Source organism: Bombyx mori, chromosome 9 (assembly GCF_030269925.1).
Source record: "Bombyx mori chromosome 9, ASM3026992v2".
NCBI lineage: Eukaryota > Metazoa > Arthropoda > Insecta > Lepidoptera > Bombycidae > Bombyx > Bombyx mori.
In genome coordinates, this window is record NC_085115.1 from 10774605 (window position 1) to 10796673 (window position 22069).

General features: G+C 38.8%; 1 protein-coding gene across 2 annotated transcripts in view; it reads right to left on the bottom strand.

Annotated features, from left to right (window-relative positions):
• Positions 1-20210, bottom strand: part of NGR-A19 (neuropeptide receptor A19) — a 65503-nt gene extending 45293 nt beyond the window's left edge. The window contains exon 1 of one of the 2 annotated variants that reach the window (XM_038012683.2): positions 20032-20210. The gene's annotated coding sequence lies outside the window, so the exon portion shown is untranslated. 2 annotated transcript variants of the gene reach the window in all.
• Between the last annotated feature and the right edge of the window lie 1859 nt (positions 20211-22069).

Sequence of the window (22069 nt, forward strand, 5' to 3'; positions counted from 1 at the left end):
TTATTGCCTTTGTAGGCAGACGAGCATACGGCCCACCTGATGGTGAGTGGTTACCGTTGCCCATGGACTTCAGCAATGCCAGGGGCAGAACCAAGCCGCTGCCTACCGCTTAAAAATATGTATGTTTTATATGCTTACTTTGTACATATGGTGTAAATAAAGTGTTATATTATTATTAATATTTCTTTTGTATTGTGTTTCTCGAAATACTTAAGATATTTCGGTATAATGAAGATCACGGGCCTAAGCCAAGTGAGCTTCATTTTCTACTTGCAGAATATTTAGGTCTTCCTGCAAGAATTGACGGACTATACGGCATGTGTTTAATATTGCGGCTTTTTGCATGGTCATGGTTTTCTGCTATGTCTAATATTTTTAAAGATTGGAGTAGGTGTTTAGGTATAACGCCTGTACTGGATAGCACCAGAGGTACAATGTAGACTTTGTTCATTTTCCAGATTCTTAAAATTTCTTCCTTTAATTCTGTATATTTATTTACTTTTTCAGCTATTGATTTCTGTATATTATTGGTGTTAGGAACGGCTATGTCTATTAAATGCACTACTTTATTTATTTTATCAATTAGAGTTATATCTGGCCTATTATTGTGTATAGTTTTGTCAGTTAGTATGGCTCTGTCGAAATACATCTTGTGCGTGGCGCCCTCCAGCACAGGTTTTGGGGCGTATTGGTAATATGGTTTGAGTGTGCGATCTAATAATTTATGTTTCAGAGCTAACCTTTGGTGAACTATGTGAGCTACCTGATTGTGCCTATGTGTGTAATCGGTTTGTGTGAGTGTCGGACAAGCACTTGTTATATGTTGGATGGTTTCGGACTGACGATTACATTTTCTGCATTTATCATTTTGTAAATTAGGGTCTTTGATTATGAATTTTTATTATTATTATTATTATTGTAGTTTAGTTTAGTGAGCTAAGTATTTTTATCTGTATTAAATACAAAAATTGAAGAAGAGAAAAGTGCAAAACAAGAAGTGAGGAAGTGATACTGAGAAGTGAAGAAAGAAGTCAAAAGAAAGAGAAGAGAAATGGCTAGATAAGGAATAAGGAAATAGATTTTCACAAGCCAATCTCAACTACAACTTAGTTACGGGCAAAAAAATAGCCCTGCTCTGCTGGAAGGCTGGAAGAATAGAGCTCGGGCAAAAGGGGATATCCCGAGCCCTATATTGTGCCCCCGTAAGGGTTCACGATGACCCGATGAGAGATCCGGCTCTGTGATATGTATACTCTCTTAATAGTGTTCCTGGAATATGTTTTGTTATAAGCTATTTGAATAGTGAGTAGCCCTGAAGCCATAAATATCACAATTCATTTTGTTAGGTCTGTTTTTTGTCGTTAAAACTTTTTACAGCTGTGGATGGTATATAGGTAGGTAAGTTTCTGGTAGTACCTTCAAAGTACGGTGCGTAATTACTTTCAACAATCATATTATGCTATGGCTTACTGAACACGATTCGCGTGCCACCTATTTGTGTATGTAGGTCACATAATTAGCGAGAGTAGGAATTAAAAGTAGTTGGAAGACGTAACTTCACACCACGATTACTTCAGTACAAGGTCACGAAATGCATACGTGTATGGTAGCACTGACTGATAAACAATTTTTTTTATTGCCTAGTTGTGTAGACGAGCTCACAGCACACCTTGTGTTAAGTGGTTACTGGAACCCATAGACATCTACAGCGTAAATACGCCACACACCTTGAGATATAAGTTCTAAGGTCTCAGTATAGTTACAACGGTTGCCCCACCCTTCAAACCGAAACGCATTACTGCTTCACGGCAGAAATAAGCGGGGCGGTGGTACCTACCCGTGCGGACTCAAAAGAGGTCCTACCACCAGTAATTACGCAAATTATAATTTTGCGGGTTTGATTTTTATTTTACGATGTTATTCCTTCCCCGTGGAAGACAATCGTGAACAATAATTGTTAAGTACGTATTTCATTAGAAAAATTGATACCCGCCTGCGGGATTCGAACACCGGTGCATCGCTATATACGAATGCACCGGACGTCTTATCCTTTAGGCCACGACGACTTTAACATATACCAACCTATCTACAAAACCATTTCTTTTGTTATAAAAATATTTGAATACAAACTGCATACATTTTGAAACGTAAACATAATCTCCCCAGATATGAATAGATGGGTGTTTACATTAATAGTAAATTACAAGTTACGAGCGTTGTTGGCTGCAATTTTTTGCTCAGAAAATAGATGATGATGCTAAAACGTAAAACATACGGGTACATACATACGGTGAACAATTCAGAACAAAAAATGGAGTATATTACGGATAAAAACTCTGAATGTAAATTAGGAAAAGTCTGTGATGCAAATGCAATAAACGTTTTGAATGACACAAAAATCTACATTGTACTTTTTTATATTATGTAGATAGCCAATAATACCTAAGCGTGGATATAATTGGATTTTGTAAAATATTTATTTCATAAATTAATAAATTTTTAATTATTTCTTTTTTCTTTTTTTTTTGTTGCCCTTGTAGGCAGACGAGCATACGGCCCACCTGATGGTGAGTGGTTACCGTTGCCCATGGACTTCAGCAATGCCAAGGGCAGAGCCAAACCGCTGCCTACCGCTTAATACTCTCCACAAGCCTCGTTTGAAGAAGGACATGTCATAGCGCTCAATATTCCTGCGAATATTTTAAGATGTGACAAATATTAGATAAAACATGTTTATATTATATACGATATTAACTATACTATTATATACTATATTTCATTAAAATAAATAGAAAGCGTACATAATACATAAATTAATATGCAGAATTCTTTAAGCCGTAAGTCATTATTCAGGATCGTTTATACAGAGCCGTAGTGTGGGTAGACTATGGACAAACATACTGGCCCAGTTCTGACGTAATGAAAATAGGCTTCATTTGGCGTCAGACAATATTTACCAATCCTCATTAGCAGTCATTAGCTGTACAGATAGTCAATTCGTGAACGTAAACCATGATTCCTTTACTTTTTCACTGTAATATTTAATTAGTGCGGGAGCTGTTATAACGATAGTGTTTTGTTTTTAATAATTTTAAAGAGGAAGCAAGATGGTCATCGAAAACAGTGGTGACAAAAAAATTGCAGTTTTTTTTAATTCAAGTTGTTTTAATTTCTAACAATCTTAACTAGGGATTAAAACAAAATGAGTATTTCACTCGATCATGGACGCTGTATTCGCGGAATTCCTCCGACTTCGCCACCCACAGCTCGCCTCAGAGTTTCTGGCCTTCAAGGCCAATCACACTGCGAGCCCTCTCGAGGACTCCGCCGCGCTCGCTGCTCCTGCGTCGCCTGTACCTGCGTGCAGAACTTCTGCATTGAGCACCGCAGCCTCTGTCGTGCCTGCCGCTCCAGTGTCGCCTATACTGGCGAGAAAAGCTGCTGCGTCGTCCGCCGTGACCATCGTTTCAGCTGAGCGATCATCCGCGGCCTCCGTCGCGCCCTCTAAAACACCTACACTTGCTCGTAGGTCGCCTGCACCCGCCTCCTCGTGCTCCGACTCTGACTCGGACATGGAGGTCGACCTCGCCCCCGCCTCATCGACGGATGGATTCACCCTGGTACAGAAGGGTAAGAAGCGTGCCGCGGAGTCTCGAGCTCCCGCGGCCGCTAAAATTAGCAAAGCCGTGAACGCGTCGCGCCCCCGCCCTCAGACTCCCGTTGCGCCCCCAGCCCGTGCCACTCCGTCGCCGCGTCCGGTGGCACAAAATAAAACCCAGACCCCTCCCCCGGTTATCCTTCAGGAGAAGGCAGCTTGGGATCGAGTTTGCCTGGCCCTTAAGGCCAAAAATATAAATTTCACGAATGCCCGTAACCTCGCGAACGGCATTCAAATTAAGGTTCAAACACCCGACGACCATAGGGCCCTCTCTTCTTACCTCCGTAAGGAACGTATAAGTTTCCATACTTATACGCTCCAGGAGGAGCGCGAACTCCGCGTTGTAATACGCGGAATCCCTAAAGAGTTAGATGTAGAGCTCGTCAAGGCCGATCTGTTAGAACAGGGCTTTCCAGTGAATTCTGTGCACCGTATGCACACCGGTCGCGGTAGGGAGCCATATAATATGGTTCTAGTCACCCTCCAGCCTACCCCCGAGGGTAAGAAAATCTTCAACACACAGACCGTCTGTAGGCTCTCCGGTATCGCCATCGAAGCCCCCCATAAAAAAGGCACTCCTAGCCAGTGCCATAACTGTCAATTGTACGGGCACTCTTCCCGTAACTGTCACGCGCGCCCCCGATGTGTTAAGTGTTTGGGCGATCACGCCACGGCCCTCTGCGCTCGCGACCAAATAACCGCGACGGAACCGCCTAGCTGCGTCCTGTGTCGAACACAGGGTCACCCCGCGAATTACCGTGGTTGCCCCCGAGCCCCTAAAATAAATCGCCGCGTCGCCCGCCAAAACCGCCTCCGAGCTTCCGGCCCAGACATCAAAGCCTCGGCACCCTCTGCGTCGCAGGCTAAGCCAGCGTTCGTTCCGGCGGCGGTGCCCAGTGTCTCGGCCTGGGCAAAACCGCTGCCGTACACGAACACGGCTACAACTCCCTCCTCCGCGATTCGTCCCGCCCCCGCGACTCGTTCCTCTCCCGCGACTTGCCCTCCGACCGCGTCCGAAAATCTCGCTTTAGCGATCGACTTCTTTCAGTCGATCAACTTTGAGCGCGTTAACGCTTTGGGCGACGCCATTCGCGCTGCCTCCACTGCACAACACTTTATCGCCGTTGTGCAGGAATACGCCGACGTATACGCGTCATTAAATACGTACGTCCTCCCCTCACTCCGCCGGTAATCAATGGCGTATATAAGTAGAATAAAGCCCCTATCCGTAACGATAGGATTTTTTAACGCTTACGGTCTCGCAAATCAACGTGATCAGGTTTCTGACTTTTTGCGTGACCATCAAATTGATATCTTTTCAGTGCAGGAGACCCTACTTAAGCCCGCGCGCCGTGACCCTAAAATCGCGAACTATAACATGGTCAGGAACGACAGGCTCTCTGCCCGTGGTGGTGGTACCGTCATTTACTATAGAAGAGCCCTGCATTGCGTCCCGCTCGATCCTCCCGCGCTCGCTAATATCGAAGCATCAGTGTGCCGAATCTCACTGACGGGACACGCGCCGATCGTTATCGCGTCCGTTTATCTTCCACCGGATAAGATCGTTCTAAGCAGTGATATCGAGGCGCTGCTCGGTATGGGGAGCTCTGTCATTCTGGCGGGCGACCTAAATTGTAAACACATCAGGTGGAACTCACACACCACAACCCCGAATGGCAGGCGGCTTGACGCGTTAGTCGATGATCTCGCCTTCGATATCGTCGCTCCGCTAACCCCGACTCACTACCCGCTAAATATCGCGCATCGCCCGGATATACTCGACATAGCGTTATTAAAAAACGTAACTCTGCGCTTACACTCGATCGAAGTAGTTTCAGAGTTAGATTCAGACCACCGTCCCGTCGTTATGAAGCTCGGTCGCGCTCCCGATTCCGTTCCCGTCACGAGGACTGTGGTGGATTGGCACACGTTGGGCATCAGCCTGGCTGAATCTGATCCACCATCGCTCCCGTTTAACCCGGACTCTATCCCGTCTCCTCAGGATACCGCTGAAGCCATAGACATCTTAACGTCACACATCACCTCGACATTAGATAGGTCATCGAAACAAGTTGTAGCGGAGGACTTCCTTCACCGCTTCAAATTGTCCGACGATATTAGGGAACTCCTTAGAGCTAAGAACGCCTCGATACGCGCCTACGACAGGTATCCTACCGCGGAAAATCGTATTCGAATGCGTGCCCTACAACGCGACGTAAAGTCTCGCATCGCCGAAGTCCGAGATGCCAGATGGTCTGATTTCTTAGAAGGACTCGCGCCCTCCCAAAGGTCTTACTACCGCTTAGCTCGTACTCTCAAATCGGATACGGTAGTAACTATGCCCCCCCTCGTAGGCCCCTCAGGCCGACTCGCGGCGTTCGATGATGACGAAAAAGCAGAGCTGCTGGCCGATACATTGCAAACCCAGTGCACGCCCAGCACTCAATCCGTGGACCCTGTTCATGTAGAATTAGTAGACAGTGAGGTAGAACGCAGAGCCTCCTTGCCACCATCGGATGCGTTACCACCCGTCACCCCGATAGAAGTTAAAGACTTGATCAAAGACCTACGTCCTCGCAAGGCTCCCGGTTCCGACGGTATATCTAACCGCGTTATTAAACTTCTACCCGTCCAACTCATCGTGATGTTGGCATCTATTTTCAATGCCGCTATGGCGAACTGTATCTTTCCCGCGGTGTGGAAAGAAGCGGACGTTATCGGCATACATAAACCCGGTAAACCAAAAAATCATCCGACGAGCTACCGCCCGATTAGCCTCCTCATGTCTCTAGGTAAACTGTATGAGCGTCTGCTCTACAAACGCCTCAGAGACTTCGTCTCATCCAAGGGCATTCTCATCGATGAACAATTCGGATTCCGTACAAATCACTCATGCGTTCAACAGGTGCACCGCCTCACGGAGCACATTCTTGTGGAGCTTAATCGACCAAAACCGTTATACACGGGAGCTCTCTTCTTCGACGTCGCAAAAGCGTTCGACAAAGTCTGGCACAATGGTTTGATTTTCAAACTATTCAACATGGGCGTGCCGGATAGTCTCGTGCTCATCATACGGGACTTCTTGTCGAACCGCTCTTTTCGATATCGAGTCGAGGGAACCCGCTCCTCCCCACGACCTCTCACAGCTGGAGTCCCGCAAGGCTCTGTCCTCTCACCCCTCCTATTTAGCTTATTCGTCAACGATATTCCCCGGTCGCCGCCGACCCATTTAGCTTTATTCGCCGACGACACGACTGTTTACTATTCTAGTAGAAATAAGTACCTAATCGCGAAGAAGCTTCAGAGCGCAGCCCTAGCCCTAGGACAGTGGTTCCGAAAATGGCGCATAGACATCAACCCAGCGAAAAGTACTGCGGTGCTATTTCAGAGGGGAAGCTCCACACGGATTTCCTCCCGGATTAGGAGGAGGAATCTCACACCCCCGATTACTCTCTTTAGACAACCCATACCCTGGGCCAGGAAGGTCAAGTACCTGGGCGTTACCCTGGATGCATCGATGACATTCCGCCCGCATATAAAATCAGTCCGTGACCGTGCCGCGTTTATTCTCGGTAGACTCTACCCCATGATCTGTAAGCGGAGTAAAATGTCCCTTCGGAACAAGGTGACACTTTACAAAACTTGCATAAGGCCCGTCATGACTTACGCGAGTGTGGTGTTCGCTCACGCGGCCCGCACACACTTAGACACCCTCCAATCCCTACAATCCCGCTTTTGCAGGTTAGCTGTCGGGGCTCCGTGGTTCGTGAGGAACGTTGACCTACACGACGACCTGGGCCTCGAATCAATTCGGAAATACATGAAGTCAGTGTCGGAACGATACTTCGATAAGGCTATGCGTCATGATAATCGCCTTATCGTTGCCGCCGCTGACTACTCCCCGAATCCTGATCATGCAGGAGCCAGTCACCGTCGACGCCCTAGACACGTCCTTACGGATCCATCAGATCCAATAACCTTTGCATTAGATGCCTTCAGCTCTAATACTAGGGGCAGGCTTAGGGACCCCGGTAACCGTACTCGTCGAACTCGACAAAGAGGTCGACGTGCAACCTAACCCATGCATCAGCCCGCTGAGTTTCTCGCCGGATCTTCTCAGCGGGTCGCGATTCCGATCCGGTAGTAGATTCATTCGCGAAACAATTGCTCTTGAGTTGTCAGGTCTCCTTCGGAGGCGCTCGGGCAGTTGTTAGCAAATCCCACCCCTCTTGGCTGAGCCTTTGCTCGCCCACCTGTCCTGGTGAAACTGGAAAGGCCTTCGGGCCACCAGTAAACTTTCAATCATAAAAAAAAAAAAGTATTTCACTCGGAATTGTTTCATCAATCATTTGGGAATAGTTTAATAACTAATAGAAGTTATGAGTCTTATTTTTTAATTGCATTGCGATTGCATGTTTCATTTTATTTGACAATAGTTTTTTGAAAAAAATTAACGAACATCGATTTAGTATTAAATTATATTAAATTTAGTATTGATAAAAATTTAGTATTATAGATATTAAAAACGAACACGTCGTTTTTTTTAAATATTGTGTGTTGTTTTAATTTATCCAATTTCCTGATCAAATTCGCACCGCGCTTATTAATGACAGTATTGTTAAAATTAAATGATATTTGGATTAATCTGAAGGAAGCTGGTTAATTATTAAGAGTATGTCTCAGTTTCAGTTTTATCTATGTGTAATTTATTTTGATTTCTATTTCCTCGATATATAGTTCATGAATTCGAAGCTGTGCGGACCAGGAATAAATAGAGATGGCTCAATTTAACATCGAACCAGTTGAATGATAAATAATACTTAATTCGAGATTAATTTACCTGCTTGTTATGAGACCGTGCGTTTCGTTAATTTTCACGATTCTACGTCAATGAAAATTACCCTATTCAGTTTGATGAGCTGATATGCGAGTATCAATCGAATGGACGTATTAAATAATATAAAATTTACTGGTGGTACGACCTCTTGTGAGACCGCGCGGGCAGGTACCACCACCCTGCCTATTTCTGCCGTGAAGCAGTAATGCGTTTCGGTTTGAAGGGTAGGGCAACCGTTGTAACTATACTTGAGACCATAGAACTTATATCTCGAGGCACATAATATATGTGGCGCATTTACGTTCCAGATGTCTATGGGCTCCGGTAACCACTTAACACCAGGTGGGCTGTGAGCTCGTCCATTCATTTAGGTAATAAAAAAAATAAAAAATATATAATGACCGCGTTTGCATTGAGTTAGAAACATGTTTTTTTTTCCACGAGGAGATCGAAGTCTTTATCGTCGGAGGCTATATGTCGTACAGATAAGCTGATAGTCAAGTCATTGAAGAAAATGTGATTTTTTTTCCTTCTGAAGTACGGAAATTGAACAACACTATCCGAACTTGCTCAGCGTTATCAAATTGAAAAAACCTTTTCACATCGATTTGATTTGATTTGATTCACGCATTTTATACGAAACCACAATAGTCCACTATTCTATTTATTCATTTACGATCGCATTAACTATATAATAAAAATTATTGTATCACTTCAATTTCTAAAATGTTCCAACACGTGTACATTTTTAACATAGTAAATGTCACTAATACATACAGGCTGTTTAGAGCAATTCTAAACATGAAGTTTTTATTACTATTTTTTGAATTTTAAAATAGAATAATAATTTTGACAACACAATCATTGTAAATCAATTAACAATTCAGGTCGTACGTGCACGCGTTGTAACTATATTAAAATAAAATAAAAATAACCTTCTATCTGAATATATCTAATTATTGAAGCGACCAGCACAAAATACAGTCCACGTTCTACACACAGGCAACTGGGAACTTCCTAATTTTAATTTTTAATTTATTATATTTTGTACACACAGCTGTTAGAAAAGACACGACAATGAGGATACAGAGTACAAGGGCACTACTTATTTCATGTTGAAATCTCTTCCGGTAGGCCCGCAAAAGGAAAGAAGAATTAGGAACACAAACCTAGTGCATACAGTAAACATTAACTTCCTAGTGATATTATGATCTTATTTTTAAAAAATGTTTTTCAAAGAAGTTCTCAATAAATAAAAAAGTTGGACAATGAGTAATGAATTTCGTTTTATCAGCTACAGCAAATCAAGTACAACGTTACGGTTTAATATCTCTGGTGTATTAATTAAATCTACACATTTTGACGACTATTTTTTTAATTTGTTTGCAAAGGGTGTTGGGACTATAAACCAGTCTGTCATTGACCTGTACAGATCTATTCTGATAATTAAAAAGTATATGTCCAGGCCCAAATCCAACACAAACTGAACAATCTCTTTTTAACAAGATTTCTTCACCTTAGGAGAACATACTCAAGGGGTCTGAGTACTTTTGCCGCGGCGAATAAAGCGCTCGTCGAGATAATCGGACGAAAGGTAAATTTATTAAGGAGGAGGCTATTAGACAAACAACGAAACTTTGCGTTAATTACAACCCACTACTTAAACACAGCCTTAGGATTGAATAAATTCGGAATAAATAGCAAAATCAAAGCATGATTATATTACTGCAATGTGCTTTCTAAAAAACTCGTAATTTTTTCTGTTTGACAGTGATCGAAATAATTTTAAGCTACTTTGAAGGGCGAGGCAGCCGTGGTAACTATACCGAGACCTTAGAACTTATATCATAAGGCGGGTGGCGCATTTACGTTGTAGATATAATATATGGGCTCCAGTAACCACTTAACACCAGGTGGGCTGTGAGCTCGTCCACCCATCCAAGCAATAAAAAAATAAAAAATTTGGCGGGCAGCAAACTGGCACAAACCAATTTTTTTTTATAAAATATCTATTTATTAGTATGCAAACTAGTCAGATAAAAACAACATAACTTAAAAGATTTTATTACAACTTTATGTCGTTAAAATACGAAAAAAATTCACTCGAATGCAAAATGCAGTATTTTGTGATATAAATATATACTGAGACCTTAGAACTTATATCTCAAGGCGGGTGGTGCATTTACGTTGTAAATGTATATGGCCTCTAATAACCTCTTAACACCAGGTGGGCTGTGAGCTGTTGTACCCATTTAAATAATTTAAAAAAAAATCAAAAAAAACTTTTTTGTCATCGTCTAAAACTAAATTTCTAACATTTCATAATTTCGCATTGACGCAATTTGCGACGCAATATATGTAGTTGCGTTAGCCGGGTAGACTAGCTCATGATTCGTCTGATCTCAAATCATTATCGGAGCCCGTGAGCATCTCGCGAAAACCGCCGCCTATCTTAAGCCATGAGATTGAATACACACATTTTCACTATTTAATTTAAAGCCTAATAAACATTCCTTTTGATCCTCTAACCACCAGCCACTGATGTAATCGGATTCTTTATGTACTTGCCTAGCGGAATGTGTTTTTATAGATACGCGGCGGTTTTAAGGTGTATTTAAATATCAAGAAACACAACATTCGTACCACTTCAAAAGTTAATTGTCAATAAAAGAAACTTACCAATGCTCTTTTATGACCAATACAGTTTTACGATGACTGTAGTTTTTTATAGTTTCGTTTTTATAGCTCCGGCTCTGACTAATGACAGTTACGGCAAAAATTAGCAACAACTTCCAGCTTCCAGTTGTTGCGATGAAAACAAAAAGGAAATCGTAATTATTATTCTTTTTAAAAGCTTTGTTAACTTTATTCGTCTTTAATAAAACTTATAAACGAGTACTATTAGTAGTATAGTAGTATAAACTTATAAATGAGATTATTTTATTTTATTGCATAGTAGGGTGGACGAGTGGTTTACGTAGCCCATAGACATCTACAAGGTAAATGCGCCACCCACCTTGAGATATAAGTTCTAAGATCTCAGTATAGTTACGACGGCTGCCCCGCCCTTCAAATAGAAACACATTACTGCTTCACAGCTGAAATAGGCAGGGCGGTGGTACCTACCCGTGCGGACTCACAAGAGGTCCTACCACCAGTATCTTGTTCCGATAGAGGCTTAGTGGTGGCGATTTTCGGTTTCAGTCACACCCGGATAATATATGCTATTTAATACATATGTTTCACATACATTACAAATCTACGCTATTCCAGCAGTTTTCGGGGTGTGGCTAGAAACCACACTGCAAAAACTAGAGAAAACAAAATATCGGTGACAGAATCAAATATACAAAAATGTATTTTATAATTTCTTGAGATTTAAAAAGTTTATAACCGACTTAACCTAATAGGTGTATGGCTCTAATAAAGAATTAAAAAAAAGTTTATAAGAGAGCTACACTAAATATAAAACATTTATTATGTAGTGACCATAGACTAATGGATAAGACGACCCGTGTTATCGTATCAAGTAATGCGAGATAATAATACGTCTCGTACATCCTTTCCAATATTCTAGAAATAACAAAGGCATTTATTTACCTATTAGTAGGCCCTTCTTACAGCCCTGTTTGTCTCTGACGCGGAGCAGACATGCGTTCTGATTTCAATGTGAATTAAATCTGTATTGTGTCTTGGATTTGGGCTATAACCAGTTCATTTTGGGTCTGCCGTCAGCACATTTGACAAATCAAAGCGAAAAAACGATTACGGGAAAAAGTATTAGATACCTATTATTATGATAGCAACATATTTAACATAATATATAAAATAATACGACGAATCGTAAAATTTTCAGTCTAGTCGTGGCAATTAAAACCACACAAATATTTTCAAACATCACGGAACCCTCACAAAATCCATTTTATGGTATAACCACACCATCTGTCTTAAATTGTGCTTTACTCTACTAATTAACTCTCCTATTAGCCTGAAAATTTCACTCAAAAATAAATAAGTCCAACACACTATTCTAGAATCACTCATAATGTAGTAGTGTACAGTAGAAGTTAAGCACTAGGTGAGGCTATTTATATTAAATTACGAAGATATTATTTTTAATTTAAACATAAAGTTTTAATTAATTTTTGAAGGTATTTTTATTAGAGAACATAATAATAATATAACTGTAACAGGTCTGGTATACCAAAACCTTGTGTAAACATGTGTCGAAATATGAAACTTAAAAAAATAAAGTAATTAAAAACCAAATTTAATTTAAACATTCATTATATTATCATGTTGAATGAAACCTTCTCTGTGCAAAGATAGTTAGGATTTCGGTCACTGAATAAATACATGCTGAATACTAAATAAATAGTTAAATACATACGCTTAGGTACTGGTTTTAAAAGTTCATTCGAGGTCACTTTCTCATTAATTTTCTTTGTTTTTTTAATTAATTTAAAGTTGAAGTACTGCTGGCAGCCGAGGAAACTCTTTCAACAAAATCCATTGAATACATTGTTAACAGGGTGAGCAAATGTGAGCATCGGAAAATACAAATCGCCCTCCGTCCACATATTATTATGTTATATTAAAAAAAAAAGTTTATTCTAGTTTATGATATTGTTTTGTTAATTAAACTGTCTAAGAACCTAAACGTTGGTTCATTGGGATTATTCTCAAGTTCGGTTCCTTTATTTTACAAGTTTATTTATCTTCTATATATATATATAAATGAATTGCTGTTCGTTAGTCTCGCTAAAGCCTTGTTCGGACTAGGCGAGTATTTTAGTCGAGTACCGAGTAATTTAGTGGCTAAACTACTCGCTACTCGCTCGAAAAAATAGAACAAAATGGTTTGACTTGACTAAATTATTTACTAACCTAATCGAGTAAATTTTTGGTGCTCAGACACATTTATCTACTAAATTACTCGGTACTCGACTAAAATACTCGTCTAGTCCGAACAAGGCTTTAAACTCAAGAACGGCTGGACCGATTTGGCTAATTTTGGTCTTGAATTATTTGTGGAAGTCCAGAGAAAGTTTAAAAAGTAGACAACAATTTTGTTTTTTCCCTTTGATGTGTCCCGCGTCGGACGGGTTCCTTTTGTTTGTTTTAAGTTTATTTTATACAAAAGTTTAGGTCTTTTATTTGTCGATTGAGGCACTACGAACTCTGCTAGTTTATTATAAAAACCTAAGCCTTGCCTATGGAAATCTTGTTTGTTATAAAAAAATACCCTTGGTTTTGTGTATGTGTTTGCATGTATACACATATTATGTATGAAGGCAAGCTAACAAAGCTAAACAATAACTTTCTTTTATCATACGGAGTTGAATTTTTATATTATACTGTTTCGATTTCGGTTACAATGGAGTTAGCCGAATCAGACGCACGATGTATTTATTGTATAAGCATTCTGTCTGGCATACGGTTAATATGCCTCGGATGGTGCCTATTGCCAACTTATAAAGACGAAATAAGTGGCGCATACCTCCAAACACCCATGTCAAGGTGAGGCCATGCCAAGGACCGAGTCGCATCAGGGCTATATCTAACGTAATATCATGAGCGAGCAACTTCAGGGCACCGAAGTGAATCTAGTTATATGTATATAGCTCTTACTCTTCTAAAAGAAACTGCGAGAGTATTAAGAGGAATATTGGAATTATGTTTATTCCATTTTCAACGGTGATTGAATAAATTCAATATATTTATCTTTTATTGAATCATCGTTGACATGACTAATCTAAATTAGTATATTTTGTTTAAAAATATGTATTCTTAGTACTTTAATAAAAAATACATTAATGAATAAACTCATACAAGATTTCTTTATCATTATGCCTTTTTTGTTATTTATAATTCTACCCTTCCCTTGATCAAAAACATTGCGCTAGTCGTACCAGTCCGCAATAAAGTGATTGTTTAGGATCAACGTGAACAAAGACAAACTTCAAACTCATGAATTCCGAGGTAGTGACCAAATCAATATCAACCATGACTGAATCTAACTGTTAAAGTAATATTGCAAAGCTTGATCAAAGTTTTTGCGCCATACTGTTCGGTATTTTAGGATCGAGTTCGAATTAAATTACTTTAGACGTATTTTATAAAAATTGTTTTTTTATTGCTTAGATGAGTGGACAAGCTCACCACAGTCCATCTGTTGTGAAATGGTTACTGGAGCCCATAGACATTTACAACGTAAATGCGTCACCCACCTTGAGATATAAGCTCTAAGGTCTCAAGTATAGTCACAACGGCTGCCCCACCCTTCAAACCGAAACGCATTGCTGTTTCACGGCAGAAATAGGCAGGGCGGTGGTACCTACCCGCGCGGACTCACAAGAGGTCCTACCACCAGTAAGAAATGGGATTGAATTGTTCCTCCAGTAAGCCTCCAGCATCCACGCTATAGACATTAAATGTAAATTCCGTCTTCCGCCTTGAGACATTGGATCGAAGTACTAATTGTATTTTGTAAACGGCCATCTTACCGTTAAAGCGTTGATTCGTGGTTGCTTCACATCGGAAATAGTACAGATTCTGATAATCGTGTAGGCTCACAATATGCACAAATCAACACTAAGAACATATAAATTATTGAATATTAGGGTTTTTATGCAATAATACGTATGAATAAAGATCTGATTATTAATAACTTTACACAATGACGTACCGTTAATTCGTTTCATAACAAAATTGATATCTTAACGTTGTGTTCGAATGCCGCAGGCAAGTACCAATTTTTGTAATGAAATACGTACTTAACAATTGTTCACGATTGACTTCCACGATTAAGGAATAACATCGTGTAATTAAAATCAAAATTCGCAAAATAATAATTTGCGTAATCACTGGTGGTAGAACGTCTTGTTAGTCCGCACGAGTAGGTACCACCACCCTGCCTATTCCTGCCGTGAAGCAGTAATGCGTTTCGGTTTAAATGGTGAGGCAGCCGTTGTACTGTAAAAACGAAGACCTTAGGACTCATATCTCAAGCTAGGTTACGTCGTAGACGTCTATGGGCTCCGGTAACCACTTAACACCAGTTAGGCCGTGAGCTCGTCCACACACCTAAGCAAAAAAAAAATTTAAAAAAAAATATGTTTAAAACAAAGTTTACTTAATTAGTAGTAGTAATTAAGTAAAGTTTTTTTGTAAACAATTTATTTTTTACGTTTTTTTAATCATATTTACGAGTATTATGTTAATTTTGTTATTTTTATTACTGTAAGCCGTTCGAATAAATATTCATCATATTCGATATGTCAGATACGTTTTCGTGGTCAAGGTGGACTATGCTGTTTATTATTCGAAATTTGAAAATTGCGTTAAAAGTCGTCGATTTTTTTAAAAAAATTTATAATTTAGGTTAAATTGTAAAAGTAGTTATAATTATGTATCTCTACGAATCGGGAAAACCAAAGAAAATACTAAGGCATTTGCTCTTTAGTCTTGTGCCAATTAATATATTTATTTAAACAATCATCTATCTCTGACAAAAGTGCTCACCGTGTTTTTATATTCAGACTGAATTATTTCTATATTTTCTAATATTATTTCTAACCCTGGATAGCATCCTAATTTCGATTATAAAAATAAACAATACGTACGTACAAAAAATAACATCACATATTCAACATCACATGTCAAATTGACACCAAATGCTATTCATATTAAATTGCTTAGCCCTATAATTAGAGACATTCGATTTGCGTTATATCACGCCTCGCCAAAATACACGAGATAAACTCTGTTGGAACCGCGGCTTACATAATTGCTTCATCCAGGCTCATTTGACTTCTTGGAACTTTCGCAATAAATAAATTTAGAAACTAAGTGTCTAGGTACCACCACCCCGCTTATTTCCGCCGTGAAGCAGTAATGCGTTTCGGTTTGAAGGGTGGGGCAGCCGTCGTTACTATAAATGAGACCTTAGAACTTGTATCTCAAGGTGGATGGCGCATTTACGTTGTGGATGTCTATGGGATCCAGTTACCACTTAACACCAGGTGGGCTGTGAGCTCGTCCACCCATCTAACCAATAAAAAAAAAAAAAAAAAAGTTAGACTTCTTGGAACTTTCGCAATAAATAAATTTAGAAACTAAGTGTACAATACAATTTGTTTTTTTTACCTACCTTATCGTTGGTAGCTTAAGGCGCTATTCCAACTACGCGCGGGTAGGTGAGCTCACGGGCTCAACATGAGAGAGTTGCTAGGTAGCACTAACCCTAGGAAGATCGGAGTACTTCACTGAATCTACCGCAGGATCAGAACCGAGACCCTCTCAGAAGATCCGCCGAGAAACTCAGTGAGTTGTGTCTCTGGACTAGTTCGAACTCTTCGTCGTAAACTACTGTGGCGGTAGCCATCATACAGCAAAATATATTTGACAAATGCCTGAACTACGCTTACGACGTTTTCAGGATAAGCAAATATATACAAGTTCCGAACACCAACATTCGGATTGTCGATCTACCGAGCAATATCACCCGCGAGTTTTTCGCCGGATCTTCTCAGTGGGTCGCGTTTCCGATCCGGTGGTAGATTCTGCGAAGCACTACTCTTGCAAGAGTCAGTGTTAGCAACAGTCCGGTTTGAGCCCCGTGAGCTCACCTACAAACGTTAGGGTGAAGCTGAAATAGCCTCTCAATGCTATCAGCATAGGTATCAAAAAAAAAGCCGTTCAAAAGATCTTCCTTTCGTCGTAAACCTACATCGACGAGTTCGACGAGCACGGTGAACGGTGTTCGAAGAGTCTTAACTACGATTTGCTTCACTTTTATGAATCTACACACAACTACATATTGTGACTACCGGTAAATCATATTTCGACTACCTTGATTTCTGATTGACATTCACAATATTCACAAACCAAATCGTGCCGAATTCTCGTAGATTTTATTCTCATAGTACTAAATGTTTTTGTGGTATTTGACACGCATATTTTATCAGTGAGAATTTGAGTAAGTGCATGATTTATTTTGCTTCAAGTTAATATCTTCGAAACAATTTTGATCTTTCGTAATATTATATGTAGTTCAATTAAATGTTCATTTGAATTTTATGCATTGTATACATAACAAATGTTTCAATAATGAATATAAAAAATTAAATTACATAAATGCAACGCACATTAAAGATTTTTTTTTATTACCTTAATGTGTGGACGAGCTCACAGCCCACCTGGTGTTAAGTGGTTACTGAAACCCACGTCCAGTGCATTCGTATATGTAGCGATATGTAGCGATGCTACGGTGTTCGAATCCCGCAGACGGGTACCAATTTTTCTAATGAAATACGTATTTAACAATTGTTCACGATTGACTTCCACGGTGAAGGAATAACATCGTGTAATAAAAATCAAACACGCAAAATTATAATTTGCGTAATTACTGGTGGTAGGACCTCTTGTGAGTCCACACGGGTAAGTACCTCCACCCTGCCTATTATACTGAGCCCTTAGAACTTATACGTTGTAGATGTCTATGGACTCCAGTAACAACTTCACACCAGATGGGCTGTGAGCTCGCCCACCCACCTAAGCTATAAAAAAAATTTTTTTTTGTCTTTTTTAACGTATATATACGATAGCCTCGATCAAAATCGTAGCAAACTTAGCGATTTATTTGGACACGTTAGTGCGCTGAACGTGAGCTGTCCCAAAAAAAAGGTTTGATCACACGTCGTAAATTCAAATTACGCCATATTTAAAAAAAGGTTGTGACATTCCTAAAGTTCAGGTCACGTCACTAAGGTAAGGATTAATTTCTACATTTTATAAGAGATAATTTAATTTTATGTACGGATCCCTTTCATTGTTCAACATTTTCTTCAGAATAATACAATAACCATCTAGAAAACAATGTGTTCATAAAACCATTTAGCGATAAAAATATCTAATGGGAAAAGTAAAATTTCATAACGTAGATGAGCAGACCAGATCCAATTTAGTTTCAAGTTTTTAATCTTATTAAAATAAAGACTATAATTCTGCAAACAAGAACCCTTGACGACACGACAACGGGTTTTTAAAAACAACGACCATTTTATCTTGAGATACATATTTACGTTTTGCATAAATCTCCACGTCTAGCTCAAGACTTACACACTTTGCATTCAAAATATACATTGAATTTTCGAAGGGACAGAAAAAATAAGAAAAACCAGTATTTCCCAAACAAATCAATTTAGCTTATCAATTTAGAACTCGATTATCCATTGTCCCTCGTAAACAATTATCACGTAATCTGTATTGCTTAGTGAATTGGAAATTAGCGGAGTTGTCAACCAACAAAGCTTTTGTACAGAATAAAGTCATTAGGGAACATGGGCGAGAGACACGTGACAACTTTATTCCAGGGTAATTAGGTCAATATTTTTTTTTTGCTCTAAATGGGCAGATGGGCTTAGCCCGCCTGGCGTTAAGCGATTACCATCCCAGTCATTATAGTTTGAATAACACCATCCAATTTGAGACATGAGGTCAAAATGTCAGTAGGATTGAATAGCAGCTTCATTTTCCTTAAAACTGGAAAGCATAGCTGCTTTGCGGCAAATGTAGGCACCTCGAAATAGTGTATGAAATAAATTCATAATGAATAAAGTAAAAAAATTGACGAACGCAATTCTTTAATTCAAAGCGAACGTTTCGTTCCTATTTTTATGAGGGAGTTTTGTAATCTTGACGCACGTACCTTTTTTATTTTATTTGCATGTACCTAAACACCGACCATAAAAACTTTTGAAACGTATACACGAGTGATTTTACTTTACATTGTAGTACTAATACCGAGTACCGAAACATTTTTCTTCTTCATAATATCCTTCATTAGAGGTGACACCTAAATTTCACGCTGATAGGAACTTTTAGTGCGTGAGTAATTTCGCTGTATGTTTATTTTGGGTATAATTCACTAATGTGCGACTGTGCACATAAGCCACGCCTTTTACTTTCAGCTGAAACATTTTAATTCAAGAGCAGGTCTAGCAATATCAAAGACTGATACTATAAACTGTGGACTGTTTAAATTATATTCAATTCATGATCTTAGGAAAATATTTACAAACAAATTGAAAGTCTGAAAGTAAAATTCAACTATAAAATACACAAGCGTATGTTTTCTTTAGCGATAAATAAAATTTATAATTACATATCTCAAAAGTTGATATTCGCTATTCATTAATCAATTTTTTAGAGAGTTTTAACTGTAACAATGTTTAGATCAATATTACCTAAATCTAGATAAAGATATCTGTTTATTTTTATTTTTTTATTGAAGTAAATCTCATATATGAGATTCTAAATAATAATCTCATATATAAATATTCATATCTCATATATTAAAAAAAACCTCAAAATTATCAATTTTCAGAAAACAACTCACCTTTCAAGTCAAATAAAGTAACTTATAACCAAATAATCACCAAAACAATTAACAAACAACTTTCCACTGGCGTACGTTTATTTTGAAACGCGAATAAAAAAAAGTTTAAATCTGTTCATTTAAACTATCACTCACTTTATTCATGAGCTACGGATAATTTGGCGATGCTGAACAGAGACGACGCGAAGCAAAGCGGCCAGTCGACACGCTCAAAATTTTCGTCTGTAATGGTTCGACCCTTGGGCGCTAAACGTGGAAACGCCGAGACTTGGGGCGGGCGCGCGCCGACAGTGCAATCACGTCAAATTTTCACTGAAGAAAACGATAGTATGCATACACACGCGTATTAAACGAATTTATTCGATGTTATTCGAGTGTGTGAATTACATTTATAGGATTATTAAATATGAATCCGTATATATAATTAAAAAAATATATAGTATATTATTATATATAGTATATATGATAATATACTATATATGTAGTATACTAGCGACCCGCCCTCGCAACGCTTCGGAAACATAAAATTTTATTATTGATAGCCGAGTCCCGCGATGTTACCCGAGGTTAATTTCGTACCGCGGGTGACGCCGCGGGCCAAACCTAGTCTAAAAAAAGTAGCCTAAGTGACTCCTTACATCATCAGCTACCTATCTGTGAAAAAGTCGTCAAAATCGGTCCAGCCGTTCCAAAGATTAGCCGGAACAAACAGACAGACAGACAGACAGACCTACAAAAATTGTAAAAAATGTTATTTTGGTATAATATATTCATATGCATGTAGTAAAAAACGGTTATTTCAATATTACAAACAGACACTCCAATTTTATTGATATGTAGATTATTATATATAGTATACATAATAATATACTATACGCATTTATAGTGTATTATTTTTATTGAGCAAAGTAGAAACTAAAAATGCTTAAGGCTCAAAAAAAACAGTTGAACGGCCACGGAAATTGTGAATTAGTTTCAAAGAGACTGAACATTGATGTTTTTTTTTTCTAGAAGTCTCTTAATAAATTTTAAGGGAACAGTAAGTGTAGAACAAAAAGAAATCAACTTTGTGTTTTACCTCAAAACCCGTCAAAGAATTCAATATCTCGTCCGATTGATTCTACTCTATTCTCATCGTTTACTTGGAAAGATTCGGACCTTCAAACAAAACCACTATGCTTTGCCTTTTTTTCTCTAAAAATGATTGTGCAGAACCTATTTAGAAGTTCTTAATTGTTTAAGATTTTTAAAAGCCATATTCAGGTAAAAGCAATAGGCAGCGACTTGGCTGTGTATCTGGTATTGGTAGCCTGCATGAGTCACGATAACCACTTATTTTTTATTATTTAAATTTCATAATCAAAAACATCGATTTAAGGAAAACAATAACATTTGAAATACCTAAAGCATGTTAAATTTGTTAAGATCGAGAGGAATGTTATACTAATTTCATTTCCGATTTTCCTAAAGCAAATAGAATATAAGGAAACGTGTCATACAATTTGCAATCATACAATGTATGCAGCCCTTAATCAAGTTTATTAACAACAAATATTGATTTATCATCTTCGCGTGGGTGACACCAAGCTATCAAGCCTCAATCTCAACGCCCACTTGACACAGATTTATTTATCTAATCGAGGAAACACCACGGATAGTTAAGTCATTTTCCTGGTTCTCCTTTGCCATGGCTCAATTTATTCACTATCGATTGGAAAATTATAATAATAGTTATCATAAAGTGAAGCCATTTAATTTTTTAAGTTGTAGTAAATGAATATGTTAGTCTGATGCAAATGAGGGGTTTGGAACTGAAAATGCTTCAAGAATATTAATGAACATTAAGTGAAGCTTAACATTTGTGTACGCCTACTAGTTCGTATATTTTCACGAGCTATCAGTCCAACTAACTTTAAATAAATACTGAAGCCCGTAGACATTACAGCTGACTGTAGAAATAGGCAAAATCATTGTACATTCTCGTGCAATCACAGAAAACGCCCTAACGCCAGTTATTAAACTAATTATAATATTTATGATTTGTATTTTTATTGGTCTATGCTTTCCTTTACAGGGGAAGTGACTCATGAATATGCGATACGCATTTCACACGAATAATTGACACTCTCCTACAGAATTTGAATATCGCCATAGACCGCATACACGTTCTATA